Source organism: Bactrocera neohumeralis, chromosome 4, assembly GCF_024586455.1.
Source record: "Bactrocera neohumeralis isolate Rockhampton chromosome 4, APGP_CSIRO_Bneo_wtdbg2-racon-allhic-juicebox.fasta_v2, whole genome shotgun sequence".
Taxonomy (NCBI): Eukaryota; Metazoa; Arthropoda; class Insecta; order Diptera; family Tephritidae; genus Bactrocera; species Bactrocera neohumeralis.
The window spans coordinates 72,716,858-72,742,520 of NC_065921.1; the positions used below are offsets into that span (position 1 = coordinate 72,716,858).

The window sequence follows — 25,663 nt, forward strand, 5'->3', positions numbered from 1 at the left end:
TCAGGAATACAAATTAGAACTTCGAAGCTTTGATCAGCACTTGCAACCGCGTCCATAAAATATTCGATTTTATCCGCGTGCGAGGCTGATAAGTGTGTCAGGTCTTTAGCTCTGTCTGTTGGACTACTCTTGAGAGCTGTTGTCCTCTGAAAACTCAAAAAGTGAGAGGGAGGGCTCCAGTTGGTCATCAGAGCTGACTGAGATCAGGTTTTCGAGCAGAAGACTTTTCGACAAAGCCCGTATAAGTGGAGCTGATTGAGATCAAGTCGAGTAGAAGACTTTTCAACAAAGTTCGTAGAACTGGCTATAGAGACAAGGTATGCTGTATAAGGCGGAACTGGCTAATTAGTAGTCCGCCAAAAGAGCCTCATGGAGAGCATTCTGTGGAAGTGTAGAAGGCTGTTATGAGCCTTCACGGACTTCACTGTGGTATCTATGAAATGCTGATGGTGGATGGATCGTGAGTAGTGAAGTGTGGTTAAAGCTGGGATGCCCACTTTCTGTTTAACATTTCGGCCGCCAATAATGCTCGATGGGTTATTCGTCTAGTGGAGGGCAATTGAAAAGGCTTTACCTGCTAAGAAGCTTGAACATGTGCTAAGAGCGGCTTTCACCGCCATTTCCGGTGCACTTCGAACTACACCAATAAAGTAATTAGTGATATTTTACACACCCATGAACATTGTCGGCAGCTGCATTACTGCGAAGTGCGCTCTAAGGCTCAAGGAAGCTGTGGATCGGTTGAAGCTAGGAATGTATGTATAGGAGGGGAGGTTTTCTTTAAAGAGTTCTCCTAACAAATTGATGATAGCCTCAAAGCGCTTAGTCGATTTGTAAGATCGTACCATCGTTTATATAGGGGTTCTAAGTACCACAATGGATCGCCGTTCAAAACTGTCCTAGTAAGATCCCAATTCGGATCGTCTGTCTTATAACTACGGTTTGTAAGTTTATTGTTGAAAGTATGTTAAGTACTGCGTGGACAATTCTACGCACCTAAATTTCCTATTAAACATTCAAAAAGACTTTTTTGGTATGACAGCATTGAATTTTGAAAGAATTTACGCGCAACTGCATTGTATGCCAAACAGGCGGCAACCCTATTTGCACACATGTAAGCAAAAGGCAACGTAATTTTTTATTTACTCGGCAAATATGCAAACCAAATTAGTTTTCTATGTACCTAAGTAGCAGCAGCTGTGTCGTGTGTATTAAGGAGCTGGAGCGAGCCAACTGACGTGACACTTTTTGGCTTGACTGTAATTTGTAACTAGATTTGCACGAGTACATCACGGCATTACAACTGTCACATATTTCGTCAGCAGTCGCACCCTACCCAGCTGCATACCGGTCCACGCAAAAGGCTTGGTTTTAGTACACTTTTTTATTTTTTAATTTTTTTGGGAAGCAGCCTGCTTTAGTTAACCCCAGCCTAACTCAAGGCTTGAAGGGTTCCTGCGTCGCTCTATAATGCGCAATAAAAATTTAGCATTACTGCCAGGTGGGGAAAAAGGTAAATTTTAAATACACCAACACACATATGTGTTGCAGTCCCGAGTGCGGTGTTAAACAGCGTGTTACGTAAGGTCGACAAGCTGGTAATTGTTATCCGGATAGTAGTGCCGTCAAGCTTGTAAAATGCAAAATTTCACAACTAGTTGACTTGTGTAGGAATATCTGAGTATTTAAATTTGGGTATTAGATTACTTTATGTGTGTATGTATATACTATAAATATGTATTCTCCGGGCTTCAGCAGTACAGCCTCAGGTTATGTACACGTAAATATGTTTGAGCTTTTAAATATTTTGTTATTACTTTTCTCGCTTTATTTACAAATATGCTTTCCCTTTTTGTTTTTCATTTTAATATTCCCTTTTCGGCTCGTTTCAAATTTGCCGTCGGCATACGCACCAGGCTTTGCCGCTTGTCAAAGGTTGAAATTAAAATTTTATTAAGACAAAAGTGAACCCATAAACTGGTTTATGAAGAAAGGCAGGCAAATATTATTGACTACCGAGTTATATTACATTTCACTCACACCAACACAAAAGTGCTTAAAATACTTGAAATTCTCAAAGCAGTCAGCGCAACACACTCAGAAATAAGAAGAGGAGTGAGATGTGCGTTACATTTATTAAATAAACTCTCGAATTTCGCACAAAAGCAGATATGATATAATTATATTTTTCTATTCTACTAGAAATAAAACGTATTACATAAATTTCCAAGGTTAGAAAAGGGATTCGATTATAAAAGGAGATACATTTCGCGTTTTCCGACTTCTGTTTAAGAATAAACACAAAAACTTCTAATTTAATGGGGAATGTTTATTACAAATCAAATGAACATGCTTTGGCATTAATTTTTTGAAGATTATCTCTTTCAAATGTTGGTCGTGGCTACTTCTCAGATGGTCCAACCGTTGAGTCCAATTTCCGATGACTTGTTCGAGCATTTCGTTTGGTAACTGGCGAATGACACGCGTGATGGTTTGCTCCAAAGCCTGAATCGAAGTGGAATTGTCCACATAGACTTTAAACTTTACATATCCCCACTGGAGAAAGTCTAATGGTGTGATATCACCCGATCTTGGGGCCCAAAACGTCATCTGCTCAAAGAAGTGTTCTCTCAATAAATCCACTGATTGATGCGATGTGTGGGAAGCGACGCTGTCTTGTTAAAACCAAATGTCGCCGAGATAACGAGCTGCAATTTCAGGCATTAAATAGTCGGTTATTATGGCGCGATAACGGTCACCTTTGGTGGTTACGTTCTCATCGACATCATTTATGAAAAATTATGGACCGATGTTTCTACCGGCTCACAAACCTCACCAAACCTTTTTTTTTCCTTGATGAAAAGGAAACTCTTGAATCTCTTCAGGTTGCTGTTCTACCCAAATGCGGTAATTGAGCCAGAAATGAGTCAAAAACGAGACTCAACTTTTCAAGGGCCGTAGAGCGAGGCAATGGCGCTTTGAACGGTCAAGCGGCTTCAATTCTTGCACGAGCTGTATTTTTCAATTAAAGATTTCGACATAAAATGGGTCACGTCAGTCCGAGTTGCTGCGAACCGCGCTGAATTGATTTGCCATGGCGAGCCATACAATCTCAGCTACGGCTCCTATAATTTCTTTCTCCAATAATGAATGCTGGAAGTCACGATCGGTGTTGGCGTTGCGAATAGTACGCAAAGTAGGCCGATTATGTTGACCGTACGTTGAGCGAAGCGTGGTGGCATTTTCTTTACAGAATTTAATGACAGCTTGACACGACCCACGCGTGATCTGTCAAAAAAATGCTTTTGAAAAAAGTAACTCTACTTGGATATCGCGTTATTTCGAAGCAGTTCGAATTCATATTAGTATGATAAGAAAAATGTTTATTCCTCAATCATAGCAGAAGAAAGTAACACTACAACTGGAACCTGGATGTAGGGAATGTAGACCTTAGGTATTCTTTAATAAGGTGAATTTAAACTAATATCAGGAAATTCCAAGAAAAAAGTTGTTTTGATGAGGTCGGACTAAGGGCGAAGGCTGTTAGACCAGTGTGTTTCGCAGCTCATGCAAAGAGTTGGATAGCGACGTGCCGTGACAATAAAGCAATTTTCGATAATTAATATTTGTGTTTGTTTTTTTATTCCGAAATATGAAAAGCAACATACGTACGTCGGCAATTAAGGCAATAAACTCACATCGCATTACGTCAGAGAATGCCCTTAGAAGCATGTAGGCAGTAAATGCAGTAGCTACCCGAAATCAGCTGCATTTATACTGAATTCCAGGCCACAAAGGAGTTCCGGGAAACAGAATAACTGATAAGATTGCCAAAAGTGCCATCTGCCTAGCCAGCATAGGAAATGATATACAATGACATTTCGAAAAGAGCTGGCAGACGGATCAGGGTGAGATGGATATGCAGATCTGCCAAGATCCTCTGCAAAGCCTCGAAGAGCAGCACGCATGCTTTTTTGTCACATGGCCTTAAAAAGACCGCAGGACGGTCGCTGGCCTAATGACAGGTTACAACTAACTTTCATCACATGCGAAACGGTTGGGCATAAGAAACGACGATACATGCAGAAAGTCCAAGGAAGTAGACATAAGGGCGATGCTGGAAGAACACCCATGCTTCCCTTCGGCTTTATCCAGAATTTGGCTTAAATATTTAGGAGCTCAACAGTTCAAGGGACTCGATGTATAACCCAACCCATAACGAGCAATTTATTTAGTTCGAATAAGTAGTTAACTGTAATTAAGCATAGGATTCCACGCTCATTTCAACAAATTTATTGCTAAATTATCTGAAAAGTTGAAAGTTTGGTTGAGATTTTTAATTTTTTCTTGCGTTTAATCAGCAATATTTTCAGTGAAATGCCTTTCACATCAGTTTGACCTCCACTTAATGCCTGCCAATTGCAGCAAACTTTAAGTTGTATACTTTTAGACACTTCAACACACTCAATAGCAGCTTCCACTTCCATGCAAACACTTGACCATCGAACCGAAAGAGTGCTTGCACTTTGAAAAGCAGTAAGTTCAAGTGAAGTGCTAAAGAACTGCGGCAAAATGAAGTTTCAATGATTTTGAAGTTTTTGAGCGGCTCACACGAGATTTTAAAGGCTGAAAGTCCTGCGAACACACTCAAGATTTATATAGAAAAATATAAATAAATTTGTAATATATTTTCTTATATATCTATATATATGCTGAGCTATATGTATGCGCATTAGGGTGCTTCGAAAAATATTTACAAATTTAAAATTTAAAACTATATTGAGTAATAAGCTATGGGAAAATTTCGAGAGGATATATTTTCAAATAAAAAAGTTCCCACACAAGAACCTGATTTTGATCGATCACCTCGTTTAGTATCGAACGGCTCGGATAGGTCTTTCCCGATCCCGACGGAGGTTTTGGTATTGCTCAACGTCGGTTTAGACAGACATATTAGTTTTGCGAGAATACCAAGTTCAGACATAGCGGCTCAAAGGCAGCTAAACGAAGACAAATAGACGAAGAGGTGTCGTGTGTCGATCCTTTTTTCACGGGTCTTTTCAAAGATTTGGCGCATGGTGAAAATCTGGTCGATTGTAGATTTTCCAGGTCTAAAGCCACACTGATAAGATCCAATCAGTTTGTTGACGGTGGGCTTTAACCTTTCACACAATGCGCCCAATAGAACCTTATATGCGATATTGAGGAGGCTTATTCCACGGTAGTTGGTGCAGATTGTGGGGTCTCCCTTTTTGTGGATCGGCCAGAGCACTTTTAAATTCCAATCGTTGGATAAGCTTTCGTCCAATCATATTCTACAAAGACGCTAATACATTATCTTTATCAGTTCTTCGCCGTTGTATTTGAATGGCTCGGCCGACAATCCATTGGCCCCGCTGCTTTGTTGTTCTTCAGACGGGTAATTGCTATTTGAACTTCTTCATGGTCGGGCAATGGCACGTCCGCCACATCGTCATCGATTGGGGAATCGGGTTCTCCATCTCTTGGTGTTTTGATCTCACTGCCATTCAGCAGGCTAGAGAAGTGTTCCTTCCATAGTTTTAGTAAGCTCTGAGCATGGGTTACCATATCACCTCTGGGGGTTCTTCAAGAGTATGCTCCGGTCTTGAAACCTTCTGTTAGTCGCCATATCTTTACGTAGAGTTTTCGAGCATTACCCCTTGTCAGTCAGCTTGTCAAGCTCTTCGTACTCACACAATTCGGCCGCTCACTTTTTTGTCTGCAAATGCGTCTCGCTTTCCTCTTCAACCCTCGATTTTATCTCATTCCGCACGTGTTGTGGTCGTTTGTAACGTTGCGAGGTAGGCAGCCTGTTTTCTCTCCACTCCTCATCGTACCAGCTATTCTTTTGCCTTTTCCAAAAACCAATGGTTTCGTTTGCAGCTGCTTTTTTTAATCACCCTAATGTACTGATATATAGTGGCTCCTCTTCTATTGAGTATATTGCTGATATTTATTCACTCTAGGCTATCAAGCAACTCTTCCGCCGTTAAACATTCGTTCATTAAAATAGTCTCTCCTTGAAATTGGCAACAAAGCAAGCGTAGTGAGTAGTGATTTTCAAGCGAAATTGGGTAGCATGAGCGCTTTCCTGCTCCCTCAGCGGTGTCTGCAAGCTACTCATGCAGCCTCGCTTCCGGTTTGATTGTCGGCCTTCGCGCTATACTCGCCTACACTGAGGCGAAGCAATTTTCTTAAGAATATATTTTTACTTCCTGTGCCGCGCCACCGCTGCTGTGCCACTGGTCTGCTGCTGAGCCACTGTTCTACTGCTTGGCCTCTATACTGTTGCTCTTACTAGCGACGCGGTAGCAATCAAGGCTCACTCGAAGTACGAATACAAAGAAAGCGGAAGCACAAAATGAAAACTTACTTGCAAAAACAACAACTACTATATACGAGTATGTTTGTATATATGCGCTGCCTCGGCTTCCAAGGAAGAAGCGCAAAATTTATTATCAGCAACAACAAAGTTTGCACATATACATATATATATACATATGTGTATGTGTAAGTGTATATATTCACATGTGTCTGTATGTGTGTGCACAGCAGCGCTTATGGCTGCTAATGCATACTTCCGTTGTTGCGGTCGCTTTGTGCTGCCAGTTGGCGCGAGTTCAAGGAGCGTAAAATTTCTCAGCTGCATGCCGCACTCGCTGCCTTCTAACAAATCGTAAATTGCCATTTTTAAATTTTATTAAAAAGTTTTGTGTTAAAAATATTTTTGCATATTTTTACGCGTGTGTGTGTGTCGTTTATTGTCGAGTACGACAATTTTATGGCACGCCAAATGTCATGTCATTGTTGAACTTATCACTTTGCGTAGCGCCACTTGGTTCGGCGGCAAAATATCAAGTCGAGCACGGCTGTTTGCGAACCCCGCCCACTCTACGGACACTCCTCTTAACTGTAATTATATATTTTTATTGAAAATAACACGCATACTTTCGCTCACTTTGCCGTCATTTTTTATTCAACCTACTTGAAACTCACGCGACCGCTCGTTAGAAGCCAGGCGCTTACCTCTGTAGTGTTTGCCTGCTTTAAGGCGTTTAGCCTATAATAAATCATGTTGCTTTAATTACATTATAGAGCTTAGATAAGTGTATACAAGTAATTGCAGACGTGTACAAATTCGGGCACTTTAAAAAATTAAAATTTACCACCGTTATCGGTCAGGTCCTATGGCTGGAATACGAGGTGAGAGTCTGCTGTTTACACAGCAGAAAGCAAAAGTTTTTCTTTTCAACTGTTCGATGGATCTACCTTCGGTCGGCTGAAGTCGTAAGGAACAAGTTCAGCATTACACTTGCAAAGTCGCTGTAGTATGAGGGAAGTGTTGAGATAGTACCACAACTTTTTCTGCAAAACGGCTTCAACAACAGGCACTCAATATATACTATACATATATAGCTTTATTGTGCCCTATTGTGTGAGGGATCGGTTAAAGCCCAACTAATAAAAAACTGAGTACGCTGAGTTCACCACGTCATAGGTAAACTTTACAGCTTAGTTGGAGGTTATGACTGTACCTGAAGTGTGTACTTGATGAGCGCCAGCTAAATTCCAGAAATCAAGTAATAAACTCCGACTTCTTCCCATCCTGCTGTTGCTGCTGAGTCCAAAGTATATAGGCCAGGAAACTGCTTTTGAATAGAGGAATATCGATTTTGTATGTTTTATTGCTTTGATATCAGCTTTGCTTTGTGAAACGCCGACGGCAGTTAAGGCAGTTAACAGAGTGAAACAAGAAAAATATGCTATAGTTAACGTTAACAATTCGGTTACATTGTTGCCTTAAAAATAATATATCACAGTGCATATATCTTGTCAAATGTGAAAGTTTTCCATACAGGCATTTGATTCCGATCATTCAGTTTGTATGGCAGCTATACGCTGTAGTTAACCGATTTGAACAATTTCTTCGGAGATTACATTGTTGCCTTAGGAAATAATATATACCAAATTTCGTGAATATATCTTGTCAAATGTGAAAGTTTTCCATACAAGCATTTGATTCCGATCGTTCAGTTTTTATGGCAGCTATATGCTATAGTTAACCGATCTGAACAATTTCTTCGGAGATTACATTGTTGCCTTAGAAAATAATATATACCAAATTTCGTGAATATATCTTGTCAAATGTGAAAGTTTTCCATACAAGCATTTGATTCCGATCGTTCAGTTTGTATGGCAGCTATACGCTATAGTCAGCCGATATCGGCCGTTCCGGCAAATGAGTAGCTTCTTGAAGAGAAAATGACGTTTGCAAAATTTCAAAACGATATCTTAAAAACTGAGGGACTAGTTCATATATATACAGACAGACAGACGGACATGGCTAAATCGACTCAGCTCGACATACTGATCATTTATATATATACTTTATAGGGTCTCCGACGATTCCTTCTGGGTGTTACAAACTTCGTGACAAACTTAATATACCCTGTTCAGGGTATAAAAATGAGTCTCAGATTCCAATGCAGGACTTTGCGCTGTCTTAACTTTTAAAAGCGCCAACCAGAGCGACTTTTCTTTCATATCTGTTGTTACAAAATATCATATCAGATATTGATATTCAGCCTGCCGTTTGTTAGCTCACGGGTTTGGAGGTAAATCGAAGCCATCAAAACGATTATATTGTTATACTGCCAGTATGGTAGGCCTAAGTTATGTGTTTGGTCAGACAAAACTTTGTTGATTTTCAATTTTATTACTCAGAGCTCCAGTCAGTGTTTCATTTAACATTCTCTTTCCAGATAGACAGTGGTTATTGGCGAATCGACGAAGATCTCGAGTTGCTCCGAAAATCTAGAGTAACCCTTAAGCAACTTTATTCTCGATACTGTTGCAGTTTGAACTCCTACTTATCCGGAATCTACCTGACATAGCAAATACATGTCTCGTGTGTATGACTCTAATCACATATTTGTATGCCCACTAAACTCCACTCACCTAACACCCCTCTCCCTACATTCCGACGTCTTCGAAACAGCACGTTTCCTGGTCTTATCGTTAGATGATTTCCATGGTAACCAACACAAACTTTATCAACCAAGAGAGACTATACGTGAGGGAAGAAACATGTGGGAAGAAAACTCCCCACTCCTTCCAGTAAGAAATTATGAATCCGCTACTGTCTCAACCCCTCTTAAACATATTTAATAACATACCCGCTTAAAAGGTTGGTCAAGAATAAAGCATTGACTTTTAATTTCCTTCTCAATTTTCTGTTTCTTCTTCTTTTTTACTGGCGTAGACACCGCTTACGCCGTTATAGCTGAGTGAACAATAGCGCGCCAGTTGTCCTTTCTTTTCACTATCTAGCCAGGTCTCCACCTGGTCTTTCCAACAGAGTAGATGTCATCATCATCGTCGAGAGAAGAATTTACTTTGCAATTGACAAAACTTATTCTGCGTTGCATTTCAAGGCTGATATTGTTGTTGACATTGATGCTGGTTTTCTGACTTCAATGTAATGACTGTCAACAGTGACCTCCGAGCTAAGTCGAGAATGCGACGAGTGTTTGTTTGATGACAGGAGATATATCTTCTGGTACTCGTTCATAACCAAACCCATACGCCTCGCTTCCTTATCCGGTCTGGAGTAAGCAGAACTAACGGCGAGATTGTTGAGCCTAATGATATCAATATAATCGGAGTACGTCAGCAGCTGTACTCTTCTAGAAGGTTATACTTTCTCTATTTAGCTCTGCTGCTCGCAATATTTTCTCCAGCAATAGGTTGAAGAAGTCGCACGATAAAGAGACGCTTTGCCTGGCATCTCGTTTGGTATCTAACGGCTCGGGGAGGTCCTCAACGTCAGTTTACACAACCATATTAGTTTTGCGGAGAAACCAAATTCAGACGTAGTGGATTAGAAACAGTTAATACGACGAAGAGGTTGTGTGTGTCGATCGTTTTTTTCAAGCTGTGGCGCTTGATGAATATCTGGTCAGTTGCTCATTTTCCATACCTAAGGCCACACTGATAAGATCCAATCAGTGAGCTTTAATCTTTCACCCAGAACGCTCGATAGAACCGATGTTAAGAAGGCTTATCCTACGGTAGTTGGCGCAGATTCTGGGGTCTCCATTTTTTATGGATCGGACAGAGCATACTTAAATTCCAATCGTCGGGAATGCTCTCGCCCGACCATATCTTTTGCAATCTTCTGTTAGTCACCGCATCTTTTCATAGAATTTTCGAGCATTACCCCTGTTGGCCAGTTTGACAAGCTCTTCGTACTTGAACAAAAATTTGAATGCTATACCCCAAATGCTCTGGATTTATGAGGAACTCAAGATGAAACAGAATGTTGTCGAGCCTCTAAACTTTCAATCCAATCGTTCAAATCTGAATTCACCACTTTAATTGTGCTTCGGCTATGAAAAAAAGAACTTTTTCAAGTATTGCAAATAAAATAGAACGAGCAAGATGAAAAAGGTAAGAAGCAGTAATTTACGAGCTTACGGAGCGAAAGTTTCGCTGCAACTACTAAGTAGGCAATGTGTTTAATGCACTCAAGAGAGCTAAGCCGGGTAATGTTGAAAATTCAGCGTTGCAATAAGTTCCACTTTTGTTAAAGAGAGAAAATGTAAGCCAGCTGGCCAACTGCGGGTTATGCGAACACAAACAATGCTTTCAATGTTCCACGGAGAAGTGCGGAGTGTGGGGTAAAAACTATATGAAAAGTGCTTCTGAAGTGAAATAAGTTACCGCTGAGCATTTAAGCTCTGCGGGTGAACAGCAAATATAAGGCACAGCGGGGCGAGAGCAAAGCAGACGACCGACTGCGATGCAAAAGTATCTTCGAGGCGGTGAAATAAAGAATTGAAGTAGGATAATAAAGTTGTCATTGTATTACCGACAAGCGCTTAATGCGAAAGAAAAAAAATCAATTAAAGTGAACGAAGAGCAAGCGAGTTGCGGTAGAAACCAATACGAAATGCCACGGATGCGCAAAAACTTTTCAGTTTTGTTTAGTAAGAAGGCACATTCAAAAGATAATGAAAAGAATTTCTTAAGCGCAATACGGAAAAGGCTTCACAAAAGTAAATAAGCAAAGTATGCAAATGCGAATTTATGGCAAAAAAATGCAAAAGCTACGAATTGAAGTAAGTTAAATTGGAGCAAAGTATGTGAGAAAGAGTGGGTGATGCTTGCAAACCTAATCAGCGGGCAAGTTGCAAAAATAACGCCTAAAAATTTGCTTATTGCAAACGATCTATAAAAATACGCCGAAGCATGGCTTTCGTCACACACTTTATTTGGTATTTTCGCGACAGTTTGCCTGCAGAAAATACTTTTTTATGCCCCAAATGGGTTTTGGTTGCTCACAAATTCGAACGTCTATGATAATGAGTATATTTACGGGTCATTTGCGCGGTAGGCGTTCCAGCAAGCGCGCAAGTTTTTGAATTCTATCCGTGGGTGGTATGCTAGGCATAGCGAATATTCCTGGCAGCGCTTAGTTTCTAAATTTCTTACTTACTAACTTACAGAGAAAAATCAAAACCAAAATTTTTTAAATGCTTGTTTAAGCTTTTTGGTTATTCTTAGGGTGACACTATATTTTTGCACTAAAATTAATTTTCGGTTATGGCATATGCTTTGAAATTTTTTATAAAAGTAACTTTTACTCAGCATTTCCTTAAATAACTCAAATATTGCGAAAATATGCAAAAAATAGTAAAACATTGCCTACATTCGGGCGTATTTTAGCAAGGATACACACCTAAAAACCAAAAATAAACCTTAAATGCAGAACAACGTATCATCAAAAAAATTGAAATTGAGTTTTTTATTCCTTACGATTCACTACATCATGTTACATATACGAAGCATAAAATTTTCAGCTTCTGCTGACAGATATAGCCAGTGCATAAACATTTTATAAAACTCAAATTTTGTTTCAATATGACTGGTTTTTATATAATGTTTTTGCTTTCCCGGTAAACTGTTGAAAAGTGTTGTTGCGTTATTTTGCATTTTAGGTGACGATATGCAAGTATATATATATATAGAGAGAGAATCGAAAAATTTTGCCTACATTCAGGCATAGTTAAGCAAAGTCACACACCTTTTAGCTATATAGGCAAATATTAGAATAAAAACAATAACATAAAAGTTATATAAAGCAATAATAACGGCTTGAAGTGAGCGCTGCTTTCAAAATTTTAATTTATTAATGGAAGAAGTTGAGTTTATGTTTCATAATTCTTGAATCTTACACCATTTTCTAATATTGAACTGTGAAGGTTTACTACTGCCTTTTTTCTTGTTGCCTTGTTGCTACTAACTACCAACTTTTATTGCCACCACAGCTTGTTTTTGTGAAATTACTTTAATAAACGGCGTTTTATTTTGAAAAATTTTGGGATGCGTTGATTCTGTGGCCGATCCCCAGCAGAACCTCTGAAAAGGTGTATCTGGCGGCCATATTTTTTTTTGCCTAAAATTATCTAAAATCCAAAAACAAATTTATTACTATTATGTACTATGATGAATACAGGCAATGATTGAAAGACTAGACAAAACTTTGAGTATTAAGAAAGCGGCTTATTCTCAAAATAAAAAAAATGGTTATTTGCGAAAAATTTACTTTACTCTGTGACAAAGAAATCGAAATTATTATATAAAATTTTATTTCTTCACTCATTCTACTTGTAGGACAAATGCATCTAAAAAAAACTGTAAGTCGTTCAGCCCACCATTTTGGTGAAAATTACTTTTTTTAAGTCGCACACCGAAAAACTATATACATAAAGCAATGGAGAAACATTGCCTACATTTAGGCGTCTTTTTTTTCAAAGTCGCGCACCCAACTAGTTTAAAAGTAGACCGATAGGGACAGGAAACAACGCCATATTTATTCCTTCTTTTGACATTTCTCTTCAGTAAGGTTTGCCATTTTATCATGGAAAGATATACGATCCAACGAGTCGAAATTATTAAAATTTACTACCGAAAATCGGAGTCAGTGTCAACTCTAACTCAACTTTAAGCGCTACGTCCAATTTATGGTGATCGTCAGATCAACAATTGAGCGTCTAGTGGAAAAATTTGAATCCGCAGGCACAGTACAAAATGTTCATGTTCCAGTGAGACAAAGAAGTGCCCGTAGTATTGAGAATATTGAATATTTTTGGTCCAAATTGGATGATGTGGAGTTGGACATATGTGGTGCCAACTTTGAATTGGAATTTATGGAATTTCTATAAAACAAACAGTCACTACAGATCGATTGCGTATATTGCTGTAACAAAACCAAAAAACTTACTTATGGAAAATAATGCCAAATCACACACCCTAGTATTGTATTATACTATATATGTTCGTGTGCATATTTCCACCATTTCCGGCATGCTGGAGTAGTCCACAAAAATAATTTGCATATTTTTCGCCAACATTTTTAGTTCCACTTCGCTCTTACGAAAATGCAAAAATAATAATAATGGCATGGACAAATTCAAAATATACCGTTAAAAGCTGCCATAAAGGCCTTGTGCTAACATAAAAATAAAGCGCAGAAACTTTTTTTTTTATAAATTTCCAACCATTCGCTAAGTAAAATGGCCGTAAAGTCGTAGTTTGCAATTGCCCGAAATGCCAGGCGTGCATGCAGCGTGGCGTAGCGTGCGGAAGCGAACACACGCTGACCTCAATAATGGTGGAAAAATTTGCCGATCGCAATTTCCAGGCGGTCTCTAGACGCGCTAGCTGCACGGTTGCACCGTGTGTTTGCGCTGGGGCGTTGCATATGCATCGTAAATTCCACATGCAGCATGTGGCATGTCCTGTGGTTATGTGCGCCATGGCCGCTTCAGCGCTTTCGCAGTCCTCCTGCCTGTTTCAGAGCATTTAAAGTGAACTTTTGCGAATGAAGCGAAATTGTAAATTATTTTAAAGTACTGGAGAGAGAGATAAGCATAAATTGTATTTTGTGGTCGTGCAGCGTGAATAATACATGAACACGTTTATTGCTTCACGAACATGTGTTGAAAGTGAATTAAGAGTATATGTGCATATTTAAGACTTTACTGGCGCTTCATAAATAAAAATTACAGGTGTTTGAGCGCTTTCCTTGCAGTTTGAAATGAACATATTTTATAAGTTTCGTATAAAAATTTCAAGTCAATCAACTGAAACTTAATTTCACACACAAATAAATTAATTCCATACGATTGTACATAAGCGCCACCACGGCGTATACGCAACTATTTGCGCTGTGTCCTTTTGAGCCAATTATAATGTATGCTGAATCAATTAGGGAAATTTCTGCAAATAACTTGAAAGTTCAGGGCGAAAGAAACTTTCTGCGAATTTATAAATTCAATGCTGATTGCCTGTAAGATGTTGCTTTGACACAGTTTACACGCAAGTAAAAGAGGGCAGAGATAGAGAGAGAGAGAGGTGAACTTAGTAATGCGCAAGTAGATTACTCTGAAGAGATGGCAATATACAATACCAAAATGAAAAATATTTTTGAAAAATGTAATTATAAATGCATTTCTTAATGAATAACTTCAAGCAGCATATACCACCAAAGAGTTTGGTCTCAATATTACTTTAAGTAGAAAATAATTAGTTGACAGCGTTTTCATCTAGTATTGATATAATCAGATCTTGAATAATTTGAAATTGTACAATCTGGCCATCAACCATTGTTTGTTATTGAAAACTCCTCGATTTTTTTAATAAAATTTTCGAACAGATGGCAACCATTTCAAATCTTAAATTATTTTAAAGCATAACCTCTGGCCATCTACCAATTTTTAGTATTGAAAGCCATTCGATTTTTTGTTTCAATAAAATTTTCGAACAGGTGGCAACCACTTTAAATGTTAAATAATTTTAAAGCATACTCTCTGGCCACCAACCATTTTTTGACATTGAAAACCACTCGATTTTTTATTTTTATTAAAATGTTGGAACAGGTGGCAACCTTTTCAAATCTTAAATTTTAAAGCATAACCTCTGGTCATCAAAGAATGTTTGGTATTGAGCACTAAATGAAATTTTTTTCAAAATAAAATTTTCGAACACGTGGCAACCATTTCAAAATAACCTAAATCTAAATATTTCATTGGTCTATTAAATTTTAAACTTGTAATATAGGTAATATAATAATTAACATTATATTATATTATTTAATTTAAATTGGTAAAATTTTAGATGTAAAAATTAACTCAGTGGCAACTTTCACAAAAAAAATTGAAAGCGTGCCTTCTGGCCATCAACGAATGTTTGTTATTAAAAACAAAATGCAATTTTTTTTCAATAAAATTTTCGAACAGGTGGCAACCACTTCGAATCATTTCAAATCTGAAATCATTTTTCCAACCAATCGTTTAATATTGAATCCTAATCAAAAAAAATTTTAAATTAATTTTTGAACAGGTGGCAACCATTGGAAAATGATTTCAACCATTTCAAATCATTTGAAATCAGAAATAATCTTACCAACCAGTGTTTAATATTGAAAACTGCTGACAATTTTTTTAAATTTAAATTTCGAACAGGTGGCAACCATTGCACAATTATCTATATCTAAATATTGCATTGGCTTGTTAAATTTTAAACTTGTAATACATAAAAATTAACGTAATAATTAATATTATATTATTTCTTCATTATGCTAAAATATTTCATGTAAAAATGAACTCTGTGGCAACTTTCTCAAAAAAAAAATATTTTCGAGTTTACACTTTTTAACAACGCTCAGTAGGATACCAATAATATAGTGTTCTTTATCTCTTGCAATTTATGATAAACATATTTTTAAACAGGTGGCAACCCTTTCCTAAAATATTATCAATATTAAAGCTATATTCGGTTTACTGTTTATGCTGTAAGGCTTACGTGAATTATGATTTTTAAATTTATTTTATTTCGCTAAAATATTTCATGAAAAAAATTAAACGAGTGGCAACTTTTGCAAAAAAAATATTTTCAACTTTACAGTTTGTTAAAACCGCTTATCTGGATACCTACAATGAAATGCTCTCTACCTTATGCAATTTGTGGTAAACATATTTTCAAACAGGTGGCAACACTTGCGAAAAATATTGTCAGTATTAAAGCTGTATTCGATTTACTGCTCTATTGTAAAGTTTATGTGAATTAAAAATTTTAAATTTTCACAAATGTATCTATACACATATGTATATGTATACATATAAATTCCTATGCTTAACTTATTTCTCAAAAAAAAATTTATGAATATATAAAACAAATGGCAACTCCCGCAAACGAAAGCATTTAACATGAAGCTTATTTATGCCAGTTCACTATGATTCTCTACTCAAATACTTTTTTTGTTTCGGCTTTTATTGAATGAAATTTGTAAATATGTGGCAACGCTTAACAAAAATATTATTAAATTAAAATCATTTTATCAATTTTTTTATCATTTATAGAAATCTTAAAATTGTTTACACATTTTTTCCTTAAGTTCTAAACAGGTACATATGTATGTATGTATGTATGTACATACATTAACAATAATAACAGCTGGCAACACTTTTCTTACCAGAAATATGTTAAATTTGTAGTTGTTTGCGACTTCCTTAGTTAAATACGCATATTAAACAGTACCTTGCCTTTTATACATTTTTTCTTAAATTTTTTTCAGGTGGCAACATTATTTTTTTTAATATTTTCAATTATAAGCTTTGCACATCTTCGGTTGCATATTAAGATTGCAATGCAGTTTTAGTTTTATAATTTTATCCTTAAACTTTCAATAGGTGGCAACACTTTTCTTACAAAAAATATATAAAATTTGTAGCTATTGGAGAACTCTTCAGTTAAATACTCATATTATAAATTACATAGCCTTTTGTAATTTTTTTCTTAAATTTTTTCAAGTGGCAACATTATTTTATTGCAATATTTTTAATTATGCGTTAGACATCTTCGGTTGCATACTAAAATTGCAAAGCAGTTTTCTTTTTGTAAATTTATTCTAAAACTTTAAACAGGTGGCAACACTTTTTTTACGGAGATTTTTTATATTCAAAATTATCAAACCATTTAGTTACGTAATCATATTTTAATGTAACCTTTTTTATATACTGTTTTCCAAATGTTTTAAACAGGTGGCAACACCTTTTAAGAAAAATATTTTGAATTGAGAGCTATTTTAGACGTCTTCAGTCATATTCATATTGCAATGTATATTTATTAAAAAAAATTATAAAATGGCAACGCTATAATAAATTTGTGACGGCATTTTGTTGCGCAATACAATATTGTTACGGTTGTTCGATTTTAGTGCCTACCTAAAGAATGGTAGAAGGAATTCGAACATTATTTTTTCTCTTTTTTCTCTTGATGAAAATCAGCTTCAAATTCAGATCCGATTCATCAGTAAAATTATTTGCAACGCAAAGTTCCTCAAAGAATATCATACAATTGTCAGTCAAAATGCGTCCATTCCAAGAGTACATACTTGTATGTACATATGAATATCATTTTTTTTCCTTCGCTAACTGGCGCTCTAACGCCCTGCAATCTTAACACCAATTCAAACGGAATAATTTCGCCTTTACCGTTGCACTCGAATAGCTCGCAGCACTAACGGCAGCTTTGCTCGCGCGTTTTCAACGCCAATCTGACAATCACAATAATTGTTGCTGCTTCTTCTTCGCTCAAACTTCGTTTCAATTTGCGTGAGAATTTGCTCTGAAAAAGAAAGCATGCGAAAAATCCGACAAAGTGAAAGTGAAAATGTAAATGCTGCTCCCAACATAGCCGTGATACTATACTCGTCTAACAAATGCCTCGAATTTATTTTCGGACATTTTTACGCAAACACTTACAAGCACTCGTGTACGAAAGTATTATGATACTCTTAAACATAACGGTATAAATATCAGTCATTTGTTACGACGCTGCGCTTTATAGCTCTTTCTCATGCGCATTTCTCTGTGGAGACAAACAACAGTATAGAGACCCTGCAGGAAAAAATACTTGCTCAGACGAAGTACATCTTTCGTTAGAAACTTAGAACTGCCGCAAAAGGAGACGATAAATGATTTCGTATTATAAATTTAGATAACCAGTGTGATTTTCAAATTCTATAATCTCAAGTTTGAGCATAGAATCGAGACTTGAACCGGATATTGATCAGACTGATTAGGTTAGGTTAGTCTGGTAGGCTCGTGAGTCATGCATAGACCAGTTTTGGTTCTTAGCTTAGAGTCTCTTTCACCTGTTCTATAAACCGTCCATTGTTTCTCTGACGTCTTGCTCCTGACATTTCCTGCTGTTATCTCGATCTGTCAGTCCCATTATGCAGGAGGGTGTCAGACTATGACTAATGAGTATTTAAAACACATTCCTGCATACTTTGCTATCAAGAGTGAGCAAAAACTTTGTGTATTTTTCATCTATTACTTTGCATCCTGATAGATCATTCCATCGAACTTTAACTTTCCTTGCCAAGCTCCAGATTGTAATAAAGACAAAGCAAATGTTGAGCACGCTTTTTGCCATCTCGTCCGCTAACAGATTGCTGTCGATGCCTTTGAAACCTCGCACTCTGTAGAAATGAAGTCACTTAGTACACTGTTGCCCTCTTTGCCAAGACACTTCTAACCGATATGCGATACAAGGTTACAGCCATGATTGCTGCTTGGCTGTCTACGTACATATTGATTCCGTCTCTATGTATTGATTCTGGGATTGCCTACTGATTCAGTTGAGGATAGCTCTGCGCCTATCCTAATAGCAAGCAAAGATCTCTGTTTGAAATATACTACAGTCTTCCGGCAACTTAAAAGGCTGCCTTATGACGAACTTTGGACAGTACATTCCTGTATCAACTTCGTCCGCATTTTCGAGCTTTCAAACTTCTCTTTCTATGTTAAGCCTGGTCCTTCTCGCCCAATTGTATGGTCGGAGTTTGCCAAATCGCCTCTATCCACCGATCTATGCCCGCAGATTCTGTATGCGAATTCTCCTGCAGCCAGTAGTCACCCCGCCGATTTTGCTGCGGAGTTTAGAGCGAAAGAGTCTATATTTCAAATTCAAAGTGACAGGTTGAGCACTACTTCAAGAGACATCGTTGGAGTAGTTCTTAAAACCTCCGTTGTTGTTGCTGTAGCCGGAGAAAACACATCTGAAGTAATTTCAAGGAATGATGGCATGTTGACAGTTCTTGGCTGGATAAAAATCCAGTCCGTTCCGGTTACTTAGAATCGACTATCGTGGGAACGGCTTAAAGCTCGCGTTGTCCGCAGCGCAGAGAGCCATGGGTTCGCTTCCATTGACTTTCGTTAGGCGGATTACGTACGTCTGTTCACCATATTACTGAAGATAATTCAAATGTATTTTTAAAAAGCAAACTTAGATTTTTATTGGATCTGGGGAAAATTTACAAACTCGAACTAGAGTCTCATTAGACAGTTGTATTTTATTAAATAAATAACACTCGATTGGATACTTACATGCTATCTTAAATGAGAACTCTAGATTTCTGTCTTAATTTTCAAAATCTTCTACAACATTCCAGTTTAGAGAAAGGGATCTATAAGTGAGTAGCGATTTCGACATTTAGCCTCTAAGTCGAACAGAGAATAAATCTTGCTAACAGATCCTATTTCAGACTAAGTAGTCGGAAGTTAAGACCTCTCTCAACGAACAGAGACCAAACTCTACAAGTCACTCATCATCCCCGTCCCATTGTGTAGTACAGAGGCATGGACAATGACATTATTTGATTAGTCGGCCCTTGAAAATTCTGCGAAGGATTTATGGTCCTTTACGCGTTGGCCACGGTGAATAGCAATATAGATTCGATGCAGTACCCACCGAGGTAAGCAGAAGAAAAGGAAGATATACACTCCGCTGAAAAAATAAAGTGGAGAAGGACCTGACTATAGTTGGGGTCTCCTATTGAAGCCAAACACGAAAAGAAAGAATGACAAGTGCGCTGTTCTTAACTAAGCGATGTCTGTGCCAATAAAGAAGAAGAAAATCTAGCTATTCCCTATTAGAAAACTATCGATATATAAGCATTACGGAGACTTAAATGAAACTCAGTAATATCTCAAGTGACGCGCACTGTATATTTCATCGATTTCCTGCAGGGTTTAAAGACACTGACGGCGAAAAGAATTTATGTATACATTTTTGGAGGAAAAATAGAAGCGAATGAAAAAGTGTGTAATTATTTCATGGCATCTAAATAATAATGAGTACTTTATTAAAAGTGCAATAAAGCGGAAATGGCTTGTTAAGAATTAATTATGCATCAAGAGAATTTGAAAGCCACAAGCAACTCTTGTGAAAGAGAGAAAACTATAAACACATACATATATACATATAAAGACATCTAAAGGCATATCAAAGACCATAACGAAATAAATAATTTGAATTTCACAACTCAACAAGAATTAGCAATGCAAAAGCTGGAATAATAAATTTTTTTAAAGCACAACAACACAGCCAACAACCTTGACTGGCTTAATGGCAATGTCGGAATTAGATTGATTTCATGCAAACGAGACGAGTAATGCAACCGACGCCAACAGCAATCAACTTGCTCATTTGTTACAATTCATTTTATGCCTTACAACTCCTCTTTCTTCTACCGCTGCCACTATCTTATGCTGTCGAAACAGGCTTCGGATTACATCACACCTTTGCCTCAATTAAGTATATGCCCTGGCTTCCCCAACAGCTGTGTCACACGCCACGACATCACAGCTGGCGCAGTTCGCAAGCTCGTTGGCGAAATATTTGCTGCAATGACTGACGCTACTCTCCACCATCAGGTGAACTTAACTGTATTCAATTTAAAATCTGCCAAGCTGTCAGCCTCAATGTCAAATGAGCTTAGCGAATTGCTAAATAAGGAAATGAATTGTAACAGATATTAGATTAGATATGTATACATATACCTATATATAGTATATAAGGATGTCACCAGCATGCCTCAAATAGTTTTCTCGAAAATACTTAACTTATAAATACCACCTCCAGCTTCGCTTCTTCCCACAGGTTTGAAAGCGTTCTGACCACTTCCCTTACCCGTGTTATCGTCGGATCGTCGTTGCATTTCAAGATTTTAACTCCGCTAAGCCATCCTGCTCAAACGACGGCATGGGTGCGCCTGGTTCAGCGTCCATTCTCGAGAAGAGGGCTTCCAATAGCTTCATTTTCACTACTTTCCACGGCTTCTGTGACATTTGTCACAGCGGGTTGCTGCGCTCTATGCTGTTTCACAATCTCATTGACCGCCGCCGCTGCCTTGGACGTTGTCGATTTGTCGTCCGCGTGCTTCACGCCTAGCTCACCAGCTACGCCTTTGAACTTCCTATTTTTTGAAGGCGCCTTTGGTGCGCTTTCCGTTGAACGCTGCCTCTTTCCAGCGATATGCTCCTCAATGTAATTAGCATACGCTGGATCCGAGGCATTACACCAGTAACGAGTGGCGAAGTGTGCCCGGTCGTTGTTTACCTACTATCTTCCTTTAGACTGGACTTGCTTCCGAAGCGGTTGCATATTCCAACCGCCGCCTTGTTTACCGCTTTTGCCTTCAATCCCTCCTTGCTTGGCTGCTTCCGAGGCTCTCTCTTGTTGCCAGAGTTGGAACCCTCTGTCGCCTGCACAGGAGAGCGAAGATGTCTTCTTACCTTTTCGCGTTTATGCTCACAGCGCTTTCTTGGTCCGAGTCTTCATGAACTGTGGCACCCGTGCGCTGTAAAGCTGATTTGGCAGTAGCATTACAACCACTGATACCTGCTCCTGTTGTAGTGGAGCTGTGGCAGCTGCCGGCACAGCTTATACGATCGCTGTGTCCGCCGGTGGTATATAAAGCAACATAAGAGTATGATTAAAAAATACGTCAACCTTCGTTAAGAGCGTCTGGCTGCAATGCAATGACTCTGACAGAAGCCAGCGTCAGATCATGATATTATAATCAGCGGCACCCATTGCTCAGTCAACACCCGCGCGGAGGATGCAGTTAAGAGAAAATTTTTTCGACCAGACTTGTTTTAAACTGGTGACCTTTGTCCGAAATTCAAGTTACATAGACCTGCTGTCTTAACATCAGTTAACATGAATGTCTTCTGGCCTATTTATAGTTATAGCAGTTTGGCACCTTAATCTTACCTACATGCCTACATTTATGATAATTTACAGTCTAGACGAATGTGTTTCCAGCTTAAACTGATTGGAAGAAATAATTCGCATTTTATGCTTGTGTGTATATCAAAATAGAAAGAAATATACCTCCTTCCGGAGACAATTATTTAGAACCACAAACCAAAACTCGAAGAAACTCTAATCTTTATCGGCAATAAATGAGACAATCGATGTCAAGTTTCTTTTGAGATTAATTTTTCACCAACGAAATATCTTGTTATATCTTTGCTATCTCCATAGGCGGACATAGGTAATAATCAGTTGGTGCCAGGTTCGTACCATAAGGTGGATGTACAATACAAGAAGCTTCCAACCAAGCTTTCGTAGCTTCTGGCGAGTCGCTATCCATGTGTGTCGCCTGCTGCTGTCTTGATGGGACATAATTATTCTACATTGGCCACGACTTGCCAGATTGCTTTCTACAGCCTGTCCAATTCTTGACAGTACAGGTCCCCAACATAGTTACGTACTGTATGTAATCGCACCATGTTTATATCTACCTGTTACACAGTGTGCAGTCACAACACCTACAATTGCGGAGAGATGAGCTTAGCTAAGTGCAAGTAGTTCGAAGGAACCGCTTAAGATTCGCTTTGGGGCAGAAGCATTTCGCAGTCACACAAGTTCTGATTGCCTGCCAAGCTCACTGGAAGTACATATGTTGATTCAGCGCTGGAACCCAAGAAGTTATCAAGCAAGCGACTTGCCTCCAATCCGAGCAATCTCATTGGCTTTGCAGTTTTTGACGATTCCTACGAACAATAGGCTGCTATCTTGAAACTAAAGTTAATGGAGAGCATAACATAAGACATAAGACTCCATCTCCTACCCTTACCCACTTAACTTCGATCCATCTGAAGGTAGCCTAATGACTTTTTAAATCCAAAGAGAAATCTTAATTGAGTAAAACCGTATGTTTAGTAGACTGTAGCTCTCATTGGTTTTCATTAAAACTTTTTCTTTCTTTCATTATTAGTTTGATCCATAGCCAGATCAATGAGTCGAAAACACTACAACTTCGTAGAAGTAACCGCTCTGGCTTGTGTGTTCATTTTAGTCGCAGTTTACTCGTTTTACAATGGCAATAGTTGTAAGTTTAAGGTATTCTATCAACGCTAAACCATGAGCCAGTAAAAATGGCGATGACACAGCACAACAACAATGTCGCCATGAAATTTTCATTAGTGCATCAATTGCTTCTTAACCCAATTTCATAAATCGATTCTTTTGTTCGTCCGCAAATCAATAGAAATTCAATTAAAAATGCACAACAGCCAACAAACAATTGGAACTTATACGAATAGAAAACAATATGGCAGCTCGTAGGGGAAATGGAGTGGGTTAGCGGGTGTTAAAATAAATGGAGCGGGTTAGCGGTGTGCTGCTGAATTATTGAAAACACTAAGCAAGCATTGAGCGAAATAAACCAAATGAGCGACGAGTGGTGAGAGGAGAGAAAGCAATTTATTGTTGCAATGAAAGTGGAACGGAACAATGCCGTGAAGAGCTTTAAAAAAAAACTAAATAAAAGAAAATAATTTAAAAATAGACAGGCTTAAAGTCAAGCGCTGCTGCTGGGTGGCTAACAGTAATATATTTGGGTGTATGTGTTCATACGACTACACAATATATGTGGTGAGTCACAAATTGATTAAAACACATAAGCATTCGGTGGAGAAATGTATAGACGATTGAGCAGAAATGATATATGCACCAACAATGAACTAAAAGGTGGTAGGTGGCATAAGAATTTGCTTGCATAAACGGGCACTATATTCATATATAAATTAGGGTGGGTTACAATTTTTTTTTTTATTTTATAACCTACTTGTTCGTGATACATTAGGGTGGAAAAAAAAAAATTGAAATTTCCTAAAAATAGTCATATAAATGTTTCATTTTATAATTCGTACATATGTATGTACGTGCATACATAGTATGTAAATTAGGGTGGAACAAATTTTTTTTCATATCTTATTTTAAAATATAATCACTCGACAACTTTAAAAAATTTCTCATTTTATTCTTTGAACACACATTTGTATGAATTAGGGTGGGACCAAATTTTTTTTTATTTTATGCTTTGAAAAAATAGTCAGTAGGACACTATAAAAAAGTATTCATTTTATACTTTGAACAAACTTATTTATTTTATGTTTGAAAAATATTGGTGGGACAACTTTAAAAAAATTTTTTTTTTTTTTTTTTATAAAAATTAGGTGGGAAAAAAAAAAACTTTGAAAAAAATTGTCAGAAAGCAACTTTAAAAAATCTAAACAAGCAATATCTTTTACTATTAATAAGAAGAGCCACTATATTTCTATTTCCTATTATTCCTTATTATTGGAAAAAATGCATAGCCACCATCTGCTATTTAAATTGTTCCTATATTTGAAAGAAATTGCATTCTCTACAAAAATAGTCTCAAAATTTTTTTTGTAAACCTCACCATTCAAAAATTATTAAATAATAGATACTAAGATATGAATTTTTCTTTCCAATAATAGTACAAAGAGGAAGCTAAAGAGCGGAGCACTTTCCTATTAATAATAAATGCCCACACTTGAAGGAATGCCAATTTTTCAGAGTATAAGTAAAAAAATATTTTTTTCTTTTGACCCACCCTACTAAATATAGTGCCCACTTATACAAATAAATTACCATAGTATAATAATAATTACAAAACCACCCCTTTTGGACTCAAATAAATTTTCAGAGTATAAAACAAATTGTGCCACCTAATATTTATGCCGAAATAGTGTTAAAAAAACTTATTTGCTATTATAGCATAAATTAAAAAAAAATAAAAAATAATTTTTGTTTTGACCCACCCTAATTTATATAGTGCCCGCTTATACAAATATATTTCTACTTACCACCTTAAAGAACCGCTTCTTTAGAACTCAAATAAATATTCTGAGTATAATTTTTTTGTTTGCGTCACCCTAATATTTTTGAGAAAATAGTGGTAAAAAAGTTATTTGCCGTTAGATATGGTATAAAATAAAAAAAAGAATATTTTTTTGTTTTAACTCACCCTCTTGTATATAATGCTCGCTTATACGCACAAATTACCACTTACCACCTTTATAGAACCAACTTTTAGGACTCAAAAAAATTTTTCCGAATATAAAAAAAAAATTTCCTTTGTGCCACCCTAATGTTTATATAAAAATAGTGTTAAAAATTAAATTTAAATTAAATAAATTTAAAATTATTTGCCATTACAGTATAAATTAAAAATTTTTTTTTTGTTTTGACCCACCCACATTAATACATACAAAATAGAACCGATCTTTAGGACTCAAAAAATATTTTCAAAAAAAAAAATTCAGAAAAATTTTTTGTGCCACCCTAATGTTTATATAGAAATAATGTTAAAAAAGTTATTTGCCATTACAATATATATTTAAAAAAGAAAGTTTTGACCTACCCTACAAAATATACAAATAAAAAAATTTCGGAAAAAAATTCGGAAAAA

General features: G+C 37.1%; 1 protein-coding gene across 5 annotated transcripts in view; it reads left to right on the forward strand.

Moving 5' to 3' along the window:
- The window catches only part of LOC126755192 (uncharacterized), a 260,812-nt gene that overhangs the window by 161,124 nt on the left and 74,025 nt on the right, over positions 1-25,663 (forward strand). The window lies entirely within an intron of this gene.